The sequence below is a fragment of the Lissotriton helveticus genome, chromosome 1_1 (assembly GCF_964261635.1).
Source record: "Lissotriton helveticus chromosome 1_1, aLisHel1.1, whole genome shotgun sequence".
NCBI lineage: Eukaryota > Metazoa > Chordata > Amphibia > Caudata > Salamandridae > Lissotriton > Lissotriton helveticus.
In genome coordinates, this window is record NC_136057.1 from 2,082,844,742 (window position 1) to 2,082,857,275 (window position 12,534).

Consider the following 12,534-nt stretch of genomic DNA (forward strand, 5'->3'; position numbering starts at 1 on the left):
AAGGGTCGAAATGCAACAAAGGTGACAGAAAACGCTGACAACCGATTTCTACTTCGGACGGTCGTAAAGATGAACAGAAATAGCATAATTAGGAGAAGGGGTGTTTGCACTGTCATACATTTTGATGTATTTTTTATTTTAATTATTTGTATAGGCTAACCAAGTCAGAGTACAGGTCTTTTACATACATACAATCAGATTAGTCAAGTCAAGTCAAGTCACAATTTATATAGCGCACTACATACCCAGAGGGTCTCAAGGCGCTTGAGGGGGGGGGGGGGGGTTTACTTATCGAATATCCAGGTTTTAAGCTGTTTTCTGAAGGCTAGGTGGTTTTGAGTGAGGCGGAGGTGGGTGGGGAGGGAATTCCAGGTTTTGGCTGCTAAGTAGGAGAAGGATCTTCCCCCCATGGTGGCTTTGTGGATGCGCGGGACGGCGGCGAGGGCTTGGTTGGACGAACGCAGCTGGCGGGTGGGGGTGTAGAAGGAAAGGCGCGTGTTGAGGCAATCCGGTCCGAGTTCGTAGAGGGCTTTGTGTGCGTGGGTGAGGAGACGGGAAGTTATCCTTTTGTTGACGGGGAGCCAGTGCAGGTCTTTCAGGTGACCGGAGATGTGGTCTTTGCGGGGGATGTCTAGTATGAGTCTGGCTGAAGCATTTTGGATGCGTTGGAGTTTTTTCTGCAGTTTTGCGGTGGTACCGGCGTAAAGGGTGTTTCCGTAGTCTAGACGGCTAGTAATCAGAGCGTGGGTGACCGTTTTTCTTGTTTCGGTGGGGATCCATCGAAATGTTTTTTTGAGCATGCGTAGGATATTGAAGCATGATGATGAGACGGCGTTGACTTGTCTGGTCATCGAGAGTGAGGAGTCCAGGATGAAGCCCAGGTTCCGTGCGTGGTCCGTCGGTATGGGGGCTGTTCCTAGGGTCGTTGGCCACCAAGAGTCGTCCCATGCGGAAGGGGAAGTACCTAGGATGAGGACTTCCGTTTTGTCCGAGTTCAGTTTCAGACTGCTGTGCTTCATCCACTCGGCTACTTCTTTCATCCCTTCATGTAGGTTGGTTTTGGCGGTGGTTGGGTCTTTGGTGAGTGAGAGGATCAGCTGAGTGTCATCAGCGTAGGAGATGATGTTGAGGTTGTGTTTCCGTGCGATGGTTGCGAGGGGGCTCATGTAGACGTTGAAGAGGGTGGGGCTGAGTGATGATCCTTGCGGGACGCCGCAGATGACTTCGGAGGCCTTTGACTTGAAAGGGGGGAGGCGGACTCTCTGAGTTCTTCCAGCGAGGAACGAGATGATCCAGTCCAATGCTTTTCCTTGAATTCCGATGTTTCTAAGGCGTTGTATCAGGGTGCTATGGCAGACTGTGTCGAAGGCTGCAGAGAGGTCAAGGAGGATGAGGGCGACTGTGTCTCCGTTGTCCAGAAGTATTCGAATGTCATCTGTTGCTGCGATGAGGGCGGTTTCGGTGCTGTGTTTGGCTCGGAAGCCAGACTGTGAGGAGTCGAGTGATTTGTTGGTTTCGAGGAAGGCGGCGAGTTGATTGTTGACGGCTTTCTCAATGACTTTGGCAGGAAATGGGAGGAGCGAGATGGGGCGGTAGTTTTTGAGTTCGGAGGGGTCAGCTGTAGGTTTCTTCAGAAGGGCGCTGAGTTCGGCATGTTTCCAGCTTTCTGGCAATGTGGCGGAGTTGAAGGAGCAGTTGATGACGTCTCGGAGATGGGGTGCGATAACGGAGTTTGCTTTGTTGAAGATGTGATGGGGGCATGGGTCTGTCGGGGATCCTGAGTGGATGGAGTTCATCAGGTGAATGGTGTCTTCTGTGGTGATTAGGTTCCAGTCGAGAAGGTAGTTCGGAGGAGGTACAAGTTCGGAGGTGAGTGAGGTGAACTGGTTTACAGGTTGGTTGTCAAAGCTGTTGTGAATGTCGGCGATTTTGTCATGGAAGAATGAGGCGAGGGAGTCGCAGAGGACTTGAGATGGGGTGATGTCGTTTGAGCTGGCGGTGGGGTTGGAGAATTCTTTGATGATGTTGAAAAGTTCCTTGCTGTTGCGAGTGTTGTTGTCTAGTCGGTCTTTGAGTGCTGATTTCTTGGCTGTTCGGATTAGTTGGTGGTGCTTGCGGGTGGCGTTTTTGAAGGCGGTTTGGGTGATATTGTTTGGGTCTTTTTTCCAAGTTTTTTCAAGGGAGCGACATAGCTTCTTAGATTTCTTGAGGTCATCGTTGAACCAGGGGGCGTTCTTGCTTCCTTGCTTGATTTGATGTTTTTTCAGGGGTGCTAGTTTATCGGCGGTTTGGGTTAACCATTGTGTGAGGTTGATAGCGGCTTGGTTAAGGTTCGTTGAATAGGCAGGTGGTTTTTGAAGAAGTGATGAGGAGATCTGGTCGATGGTGATTTTGTTCCAATTTCTTCGCAAAGTTGGTTGAGGGTGGTTGTGGATCGTGGTCTTGTTGTAGTTGAAGTGGACGCAACTGTGGTCCGTCCAGTGGAGGGGTGTGGTGTGAGTGAAGGAGATGTGCTTGCTGGAAGTGAAGATAGGGTCGAGTGTGTGTCCTGCGCGATGAGTGGGGATGTTGACAAGTTGTTTGAGTCCGAGATTGGCGAGATTGTCCAGAAGGGTGGCAGTGTTGCTGTCGTTGCTCTTTTCCAGATGGAAATTGAGGTCTCCCAGTAGAATGTATTCTTCCGAGGGGAGGGCGTGTGGGGTGATGAAGTCAGTGATGATGTCGCTGAATTTTGTACGGGGTCCTGGTGGCCTGTAGAGGAGGGTGCCTCTGAGTGTGGTCTTGGGGTCGGTGTGGATTTGGAAGTGAAGGTATTCGGCGATCGCGAGGTTGTCTTCTGAGCTAATTGAGACACGTATGGTGTTCTTGTGGACGATGGCGATGCCTCCTCCTGTTTGGATGGGGCGGTCCTTACGGATGATCTTGTAGCCGTCCGGGATGGCTATGGTGATGTCTGGAGCAGAAGAGGCATTCATCCAGGTTTCTGTTAGGAAGGCGATGTCCGGAGAAGAGGTGTCTAGTAGATTCCAAAGGTCGATGGCGTGTTTGTGAACCGACCGTGTGTTGAGAAGGATGCATTTAAGGTGGTTGGTGTCGGGTCTCTGTTTGGTGTTCGTGGGTTTGGTGTAGGACTTGATGCAGGTGAATTTACAGGGGTGGCAGGTGAAGGGTCCATGGGTGTGTCCAGGTGCTGCTTGGGCGCAGTTAGGGAGTCGGCCGGGGTTAAGTGCTAAGAGGGTGGAGGCGTCATATGTAAAGCGGGAGGGGTGGGTGATGCGGGGACCAGGGGGTTTGGCACTGGGCGCGGTCCAGGCGCGGACGGGCGTAGACGGGCTTACCTTTGGCGCACCTTCGGCGTGGCCGTAGCGCGTGGACGCTGCGCGTTGGTACATCTGTCATAAATGGAGAGTGGAGGGGGCGGAGCGTGGGAGGGTCGGCAGGGAGGCGGGAGCGGGGAGGAGATACGGGCCACAAGTAAACACCACAACCAAATGGCCGAAATCGAAACCGGGGCACAGCCGGAGTGCGAGCAGAGGTAAAGTTGCACAGAATACACAGAAACACTTTTAGGCTGTTTTACAAAGAATATATCAAAACAGAGAAGGGAAGAGTGAATTTACAATAGTTAGAGAACCTAGAGTGTCAGAAGATGTGCAGAGTAAATAGACTGAATGTTGAAAAGATGATGATGTCATAATGCTATAGGTTACATTCACGTATTCCATCATTGCCAATAGGTAGACAGATATATCACATTGAGGCCTAAAATAGCTTTCATGTGCAACCATATAGCAGAGAAAAGTAAGTCACTGCATACAACATATGTGTAAAACATACATATTCTCCTACTCCACTCAACTGCTATTAGAATACAAGAGTTCGGGCCTACATCCATACTTCACTGTTTGCCCATGGTATGGCGCAGAGCAGACCGACCAGTAAACAAGGGAGCACTGTGTGAAGAAGATTTTCATGTAGCCGAAGGCTGGGATGCTGGACATTGTATATTACAGTGTGTGAGGTTTTGATTGGCCCACTCTAGGGGTCCCCAGATGTGACGCTCGAGATGAGAGGGCACATGATGTTGGGTCAGTCCTAGGCGTCACTGCACAGTTTATGACTAAGTTGGCTTTACCCATCTTATGTTTTTGATACACAGGGAGATGAGGATCATCAGAATCAAGTATTTCTTCTCCAAATGCTGAAGGTGAGATTGTGATCCAGGTTTACGTAGACAAAAGTCAGATACGTAGCTGTTAGTCAACATTGTGCATCATGTCATCTTCTGAGCATATGTCAAGATGGACATGAGTGGGAACCGATCATTGAGTTGGAGATCATGTGCTAATAGAAATACACAGAATGGGTGAACCATATTTAACAGAGTTGTAATTTATGCCTAAAACTTCCATGAAACCAAATCTGTTGCCACAGTTGCAGATGAAGTGTGTTATGCCAAACATACTTAAAGATGTTCATCGATCAAACAGAGAGCACTGTATGCATAAGGATGAGAATACATTTAATGGGGAGAAGTACATCTTAGATATTTTGGGGATTATTTACCAGCCCAGTGCACCGCTGGAATGTCACTTTTAATGATGTTCTGGTGGTGCACTGAGCTCACATATATCTATGAGGCCACGTAAAACAACCCTGCCTTTTTTATGGCCTCCTAGATATGGTGTGAGGCAATGCAGCGCAAGTCACTGTGTTGCTTCACACTGTGATGGAGAGGCACGCAATGGGCGTGACAGCGGGTGTTCACATGTAACACCCATGGTATTTGAAATATTCCCAGATTTACAACAAGCTGTAAACCTGCGAATGCATCAAAAACCTACGCTTCCTCATGGGAGGCGTAAGGACTGTTTTTGTGATGGAAGGTGTCCCTTTCCCCACAAAAACAAGCTGATTTCAACTCAGACCCTTGCACCATGGTGCAGGGTGCCTGCATTGCCACATGGCAACCATTTGTGCACCAACACTGTGGAAGAGGACAGGAATGCCCTGAAACGTATAGTTGTGGCGCATTCCTGCCCTCTTCTTTTGACATAGGCCAGCGCAGCAAGAAGGCTTGCAGCATTGCCCTATGCAAAAATATAGTGAATGAGGCTCTTATTGTTTATTTCTACACATAGGATAGCCAGACTTTCGCGCCAATTTTGAAGACATCGAACAGTACACTCTAAATGTCACCCTTGTATCCTGGGGGATTAGTTTAAATTGAGTTTTAAAAGACAAGCGCCCAATAAACCCAAAAATTTAAAAAAAAACTATGAAATCCTTAAAAAGACAGAAGAAGAACTCCCTATCATCGTAACAAAGTTGGCAGTGTCTGGGAATCTTTTCAGTATTTCTTCTAAGCACGCGAGGGTAGAGCAGGTAAAGATACTAAATGTAGGTGGTGATGAGTTGTGGCAGAGCTAAAGTACAATAGGGCAATAAAACGTAGACTCGTGGTGGTCGGATGACAAGACAAGAACAGGGACAAAAGCAGGGTCTGGGTTGGGTGGATAATTAGGCTCAAATCCACTGGGATGAAGTGGGGAGAATGAGGGGTTGAAGTAGTGCAATGACTCTTGTTTGCAGTGGGTCACAGAGCACCAGACTACTGTGGTGGGTGTGATAGAGCAGGGCAAAAGAGCGGGGGCGGGGGTGGGGGGCAGGGGTGAAAGGATTTTTTCTTGAGGTGCCCCCAATTAAAAGTTACTAAACAAAATACCTCTTGGGCATATTGATCCAACATGATTTTATTGTGATCTGATGGTTAAAAACTGTGTTTTTATTGTGCTTTTATGGTCTGTAGCCGAATAAAGCTTGATGAGGATGATCTAACATGCATTAAACTGTTGGTATTTTTTGCACTCACAAAAGTAGGTTGAGTACAATTTATTTCAATCAATTCACATACATTTGTCTCTTACCCGGTGCATGCCATAAAAGGTGGATTCAGCTGTGATGTAGACCCCTGAACTACAAAATTGGTAGCTCTATTAATGTGCAGTAGGCCTTGCCCGTTCAGGAGTGTCAGCCATTCTAATAGCTACATAGGGCAACATCCTGCACACTTTGATAAGGTCACCAGCAGTGTAGGCCTCAGCCTGAGGGGCACAGACAGCTGTACTAGACACATGACTTTCTGAAGGAGAGTGCACACTGCCCTTTCGGCTTCCCACTGCCTCTGTGTCTCAGCACGGGTTAAAACATCTCTCAAGACGTTCTCTTCGGATGGAAATCAGGGCCTGATACTTCATTGAATGGCCATTATCATGTGAGGGTACAGACAGCTGTTTAACACTGTTGAGTTTGAAAGTGTGCCTGTTTACTGCTATGTTTGTAAGTGATAATTAATCTACCAGTATTTTATTTTATAAGAAAAAATCCAGAAGTACAGAGCTTCAAAATGTGTAACTGTCAAAAATAAGAATTTGCACTTCAAATCTGTTGTAGTGTATCAGAGGTTGTCCCCATCTAAACCAGGCCCCTCTGACAGGAATGCACCATTAATCCTGGCCTACACTCCCTGAATGGAATATGTTCTTGAAATAGTAACAACACAACACACTGTGTCAACATGTAATTAAGACACGACAACCAATAGTGAAAGAAACGAGATGTGCTTGATAAGCATTAATCTAACTTACAGTCGAAATTGAAGGGGAAGGTAGACAAACCCCCACAATGTCTACGAGAATAAAAAACACTCTAAAATGCATTTATTGTTGGTTTTATGTCAAAATATCATTACCAAAAATATCCTCTGACTGAAAAGTAGTATCCTAAACATAATTTCCAAAAACAGTGTACAGCTGGGTGTAGGTTTTCTATTAGCTCTAATGAAGTGATATATTTGTAAACAATTTTTCTTTCAGACAATATTGTGATTGCTGAGTTGATATATTCTGGTGGCAATACCTTAGCTCCATATCTCAGAGCTTTGTTTCCAAACGTATATCTTCATAAAGCAGTCAATGTACGTCCACAAGTTTGTGCTTCTTTTTTAGAAGCACAATCAATCAGAGTACTTGTAAAACGTGCTACTTACCCGTGAGGGTCTCAAGGCGCTGAGGGGAGGGAGGGTGATGCTACTGCTCGAAGAGCCAGGTCTTGAGGAATCTTCTGAAGGCGAGTAGGTCTTGGGTCTGCCGTATGTGGGTAGGGAGGGTGTTCCAGGTCTTGGCGGCGAGGTAGGAGAAGGATCTGCCGCCGGAGGTCGTACGTTGAATGCGGGGGACAGTGGCGAGGGCGAGGCTGGCAGACCGGAGCTGGCGGGTGTGGGTGTGGAAGCTGAGTCTGCTGTTCAGGTAGGCTGGTCCGGTGTTGTGGAGTGCCTTGTGTGCGTGGGTGAGGAGCTTGAAGGTGATCCTTTTGTCGACGGGGAGCCAGTGTAGGTTTCTCAGGTGTGGGGGGGTGATGTGGCTGCGGCCGGGGACGTCGACGATCAGTCGGGCGGACGCGTTTTGGATGCGTTGTAGTCGCCGTAGGTGTTTGGCTGGGATTCCTGCGTAGAGTGCGTTGCCGTAGTCCAGTCTGCTGCTGACGAGGGCATGTGTCACCGTTCTTCTTGTTTCGGCCAGCATCCACTTGTAGATCCTGCGGAGCATGCGGAGGGTGTTGTAGCAGGAGGAGGAGACAGCATTGACCTGTTTAGACATGGAGAGGGAGGAGTCGAGGAGGAATCCTCGGTTGCGTGCATGGTCGGTGGGTGTTGGTGCTGTTCCCATTATGGTCGGCCACCAGGAGTCATCTCAGGCTGAGGGGGTGGGTCCGAGGATGAGGACCTCCGTCTTGTCCGAGTTCAGCTTCAGACGACTGCTCCTCATCCAGTCGGCGACGGCCTTCATTCCCTCATGGAGGTTGGTTTTGGCGGTGTGTGGGTCCTTGGTGAGGAAGAGGATGAGCTGGGTGTCGTCGGCGAAGGAGATGATGTTGAGGTCGTGATGGCGGGCTACTTGTGCGAGGGGGGCCATGTAGATGTTAAACAGCGTCGGGCTGAGGGATGAGCCCTGGGGGACGCTGCAGATGATGTTGGTGGCTTCGGATCGGAAGGGTGGGAGGCAGACTCTCTGGGTTCTGCCTGAGAGGAAGGACGGGGTCCAGTCAAGGGCCTTCTCTTGGATTCCTGCTTCTAGGAGGCGTGTCTTTAGAGTGCGATGCATACCGTGTCGAAGGCAGCCGACAGGTCTAGGAGGATGAGGGCTGATGTTTCGCCGTTGTCTAATTGGTGCCTGATGTCGTCTATGGTGGCGATGAGGGCTGTCTCGGTGCTTTGGTTGCATCTGAATCTGGACTGGGACGGGTCTAGGATGTTGTTGTCTTCCAGGTGGCGGGCCATTTGTATGTTGATGATTTTCTCGATGACCTTTGCAGGGAACAGGAGCAGGGAGATGGGCTAGAAGTTCTTGAGGTCTTTGGAGTCCGCCTTGAGCTTCTTGAGGAGGGCGTTGATTTCGGCGTGCTTCCAGCTTTCCGGGAATGTCGCTGTTTTGAAGGAGATGTTGATGACCCTACGTAGTTGGGGTGCGATGGCTGCGTCTGCTTTATTGAATACGTGGTGTGGGCACCGGTCTGACGGAGATCCTGAGTGGATGGAGTTTATGACCTTATGTGTCTCGTCGTCGGTGACATTGGACCAGGAGGTCAGGCGGTTGGCGCTGGTGGTGTTCCCCGGGGAGGTGGTGTCTGATGTAGTCGGGGTGGGCGTGGTGTTGAAGTTGTGGATGTCAGTGATCTTGCGGTGGAAGAAGATGGCTAGTGAGTCGCACAGTTCTTGTGAGGGTGGGATGTCATTGGTGTTGCGCTGGGGTTGGAGAGTTCCTTTACGATGCTAAAGAGCTCTTTGCTGTCGTGTGCATTGTTGTCCAGGCGGTTTTTGAAGGAGGATCTCTTGGCTAGTCTGATGAGGTGGTGATGTCTGCGTGTGGCGTCCTTGTGGGCTGCGTGGTTGTCCAGTGTGCGTTCGTGGAGCCATGTTTTCTCCAGCTTCTGACATGCGCGCTTGGAGGTCTGGAGCTCGTCGGTGAACCAGGTGGCTCTCTTGCTGGCGTGGTTGTTGGAGGGTTTTTTGAGCGTGGCGAGGGTGTTGGCGCAGTCGTCGATCCACTGTCTGAGGTTGCGGGCTGTGGCGTCTGGGTTGGTGGGGTCGGTGGGTGGGTTCTGGGTAAGGGTGGTGACTAGCTGTTCTTCGGTGACTTTGCTCCAGCAGCGGAGAGGTTGCTGTTGGGTGCGTTGATGTGTGGTTGGTTTCTTGAAGGTGAAATTAATGCAGCGGTGGTCAGTCCAGTGGAGTTCGGTGGTGTGGTTGAAGGTGACGTGGGAGCCTGTGGAGAAGACAGGATCCAGGGTGTGGCTGGATGCGTGGTTGGGCGCAGTGACAAGTTGTCTGAGGCCGAGGTTGGCGAGGTTAGCGATCAGGGTGTTGGAGTTGACGTTGTTGTTCTAGAGGTGGAAGTTCAGGTCCCTGAGGAGGATGTAGTCCGTGGAGGCGAGTGTGTGGGTGCTGGCTAGGTCGACAAAGGAGTCGATGAACTGAGCCCGGGGTCCGGGGGGCCTGTAGATGAGTGTTCCTCTGAGGGTGGTGTTGGGGTCGGTGTGGATCCGGAAAGGTGCAGGTGTTCGGCAGTGTTGAGGGTGTCATCTGTGTGGGTGGCGACCTTGAGGGTGGACTTGTGGACAATGGCTATTCCTCCTCTGACTCCGTTGGCGCAATCCCTGCGGGTGATCTTATAGCTGTCCGGGATGGCTATGGCGATGTCGGGCGCCGAGGAGTCATTCCACCAGGTATCGGTCAGGAAGGCTACGTCTGGGGCAGAGGTGTTGATCAGATCCCAGAGCTCGACGGCGTGTTTGCGTGCGGAGCGGGTGTTGAGGAGTATGCAGCGGAGGTGGTTGGGTCCAGTTCTTGGAGGTTTGGTGGTTCTGTCGGAGGTGAAGCTGCAGGTGCTTCAGGAGAAGGGTCCGTGGGTACGTTTCGGGGCTGCCTGGAAGCAGGTGTGGTTTCGGCCGGTGTTGAGTGCATGGAGGGTGCTGGTGTCGTAGTGGAGTCTGTTGGTGTGGCGGTTGCCGGGTCCAGGGGTTCTGGCACTGGGCGCGGTCCAGGCGCGGACGGCGCAGACGGGCTTGCCTTTTAAGGCGGGGAGGGAAGGAGGAGCAGCTGGGAGGCGGGAGGCAGGAGCGGGGCGGCGAGCTGACGGCGAGGGGGCGGGCCACAGGGGAGCAGCGGCAGGAAGGAGTGAGGGGTGCAGAAGAAAAAGAAGTGGGTAGGGGGGAAATGCGGTGAGAACAGGTGGAAAAGGAAAAGAAGAGCAGAGAGAGAAGAGTACAGTACCTACAATACCACAGTCACAAAATACAGGCAAAAAAGCGGCACAAAGCGGAGACACTTATCCCACTGGGGCAGCAGCAGGATTAAACTCACGGCGGAGCGGTAGCACAGGGGGAGAGGCACAGGCACACAGGTGGAGCTGTGCGGCAGGAGGGGAGCGACCTGACCTGCAAGCAGGGTCAGGGGTCGCTCTCACTTCCGCGCAACAGCCACCATTTAAGGCGGGAGGGAGGGAGGAGCAGCTGGGAGGTGGGAGCGGGGCGGCGAGTGTACGGCGAGGGGGCGGGCCACAGGAGAGCAGCGGCGGTAAGGAGCGAGGGGTGCTGAAGGAAAAGAAGGGGGAGGGGGAAATGCAGCGAGAACGGGGTGAAAATGAGAGCAGAGAGTGAAGAGTACAGTACTTACAATAACACAGTCACAAAATACAGGCAACAAAGTGGCACAAAGCGGAGACACTTATCCCACTGGGGCAGCAGCAGGATTAAACTCACAGCGGAGCGGTAGCACAGGGGGGGGGCACAGGCACACAGGTGGAGCTGTGCGGCAGGAGGGGAGTGACCTGGCCTGCAAGGAGGGTCAGCGGTCCCTCTCACTGCTATGCAGCGGCCGCCATTTGAGGCAGGGAGGGAGGGAGGAGCAGCTGGGAGGCGGGAGCGGGGCGACGAATGGACGGCGAGGGGGCAGGGCCGCAGGGGAGCAGTGGCAGGAAGGAGCGAGGGGTGCAGAAGGAAAAGTAGGGGGAGGGGGGGAAATGCAGCAAAAACGGTGGGAAAAGGAAAAGGAGAGCAGAGAGAGAAGAGCACAGTACTTACAATAACACAGTCACAAAATACAGGCAAAAAAGCAGCACAAAGTGGAGACACTTATCCCACTGGGGCAGCAGCAGGATTGAACTCACGGCAGAGTGGCAGCACAGGGGGGAGAGGCCCAGGCACAGAGGTGGAGCTGTGCGGCAGGAGGGGAGCGACATGGCCTGCAAGCCAAGCCAAGGGATCTTTGTACCATTTACATATAAACTAACTTTATCAGTCACATGACCATTGAAGGACTTATTAAATCCTTTTTGTTTTGAATTTTGAAGTTAAGTAAATAAAGGACTGCAATCATTATCATATGGATTTTTTTTTTTTTTAAACACTGACTATTTATTTTATATTTTCTTTAGTAAAACAGAGAGACCTTCAATCTCACATTGGGATATATTTACCAGGGTATTGTGCCACAGGAACGTCACTTTTAACAACTTTTCTGTGGCACAATGCTCTGCTATAAATTTACAAAGTGGCACCAAGCCACTTTTTGTGGCTTAACGCAGCTTTGTAAATATGGTACCCTTTCACAAAGGTATCTGCGTGAAAGGGGCATGGAGTGGGAGTTCCATCACAACACCCAATAGCAATTTGACCCTGCCACAGACTTACGAGGATGTGTAAATTTGAGGCAGCGCCAAAAACCTGCACCTTCCTGCACATAAACAACCATTCCCTGCAATGCAGGCACAATTGCACTAGGGGGCAAGGGTACTTGCATTGGTGCTAGGCAGCTTATTTTACCGCCAGTGCTAGTAAAAACACAGAGGTGCTCCATATTGTTATAAATATGGCGCATCCCTGCATTTTGGAAATGTCTGAGCGAAGCACTGCTAAATTTGTCATAGCTCTGCGCTCCGACATTTCCTTGTACATATACCCCATTGTCTTCCGAGAGGCGTTCCTGTGACATAGCGTTAGTGTAGTGTTTTGAAAAGGACAAAACATATTCATATAGAGCTTAGTGAAAAAGAATGACAGACTGAGAACTCTAGATGAGAAAGGAATGGACCCATTTAAGGACTGAATTATAGATGGTTATACAATTTAGGGGAGGATCATAGTGCTATGTAACACTGCTATCTCGACCGTTCCTATGAGGCAACATTAAGCATTTTACAGCATAATTTTAATGACATTTAGTAAAAAATTGCTCATTTTCCAAAAATTACTTCTTTCTTTCACCCAGTCTCTCCTTTACCCAGCATCTTTCATTTCTTTTATTCCTCTTTTTTCTTTCTTTTCATCTCACTTTCCTTATTTCTATTATTCCTTCTTTACTTCTTTCCATTCTCATTTAATTTCCTCTTTTCATATCTATCTCTTGTGCATTCTTATTACATCTGTGTGTCTTTGTAGCAGTCTGAAGTGCCTTATATACTCATTTCATTTTCTTCC